Source organism: Mycetomoellerius zeteki, unplaced genomic scaffold, assembly GCF_001594055.1.
Source record: "Mycetomoellerius zeteki isolate Tzet28-1 unplaced genomic scaffold, Tzet1.0 scaffold135, whole genome shotgun sequence".
Lineage (NCBI taxonomy): Eukaryota > Metazoa > Arthropoda > Insecta > Hymenoptera > Formicidae > Mycetomoellerius > Mycetomoellerius zeteki.
The window spans coordinates 4,207,430-4,208,741 of record NW_017256287.1 but is presented as its reverse complement, the minus strand read 5'-3'; positions in this window follow the sequence as shown (position 1 = coordinate 4,208,741).

Below are 1,312 nucleotides of genomic sequence, written 5' to 3'. Positions count from 1 at the left end.
CTTAATAATAGCGATTCTGTTACAATCGAGAACCATAAGTCGCGTAACACGAGTAGCATGATGGACGATAGAATCTCGGGCAGCAGAAATGGGTGTCTTTGATAGGGTGGCAGTTCGTGTTCCCACATTTATTATCCTGGAAGTCAGACCGGGACTAACGAGTTTTTGATCATTCGCGTTGGTGCGAGGTCCACATTCAGACGGTTCCTCTTTGCACCGATCGGCCATTCGAGACCTACCTGCTACATCGACTCCTTCTGGCCCATTCATCGCCAGCATTGTACGAAAAATCTAGCGTTACGTCGGACGTGTAAAAGATTTCCTTGTGCAAAGGAAGGAAATCGGGTTCCTTCGCTTTTTCTTCCTACTCCTTCCTGTAGTGCGTCATTTTTAAGATGACGCATCCGTGGCGTGAGCTACACACGTGGCTAAAATGAGCTTATACTGTAATTCGTTAAATGTCGCAATGCTTCCGGAAGCGATCAATATATTGGAAATTCTATTCTTTATTCGTGAATTGAATTCTATTTGACGTAGTAACATGTCCTTTCTCTATATTAATAACAAGTATGTATACTACAACTTTCCCTATTCTAATTGCAAATTACAACGTTACAAAAAATATCAGAACTATTATTGTTATTAAGCCATTATCTGATGTATGATTATTTCAGTTTACATTCAATTGTTGCATTATTTTTTGAAAATGATTATATAACGATTGATATAATATGGTTCAATAGGACTTAAAAAACAATCGTAATAAAGTTATCACATAAAAAGATAATACATATGATAGTAATAATATAATTGTTTCCTCTCTCTCTCTCTCTCTCTCTCTTTTTATACTGATTGGACAAGACTAGGCGATGTAACATGAAAAAGCTTGAGAAAGCTTTCGCATTATATAAGGTGTAGTAAAAAGAAATCCATTATTTTGCATGAAATTGAAGGCTTTATTTAGTATAGTTAGAATGATCCGATTTAGGTCAAATATGCACCGTTTTGTTCGATAATTTGTTGCCATTTTGAAGGTAATTTCATTATGCCTCTCTCATAGAAACCCTCGTCCCTATTGGCAAAAAACTGGGACAGTTGATTTTCACAAGCTTCTCTTGAGTCGAATTTTTTACCAGCAAAATCATTTGCCATAGACAGGAACAGGTGGTAATCACTTGGAGCCAGATCCGGACTATAAGGTGGATGCATAAGAACCTTCCAACCAAGCTCCCGGAGCTTCTGGCGAGTCACTATCGATGTGTGTGGCCTTGCGTTGTCCTGATGGAACACAATTCCTCTCCTATTGGCCAAC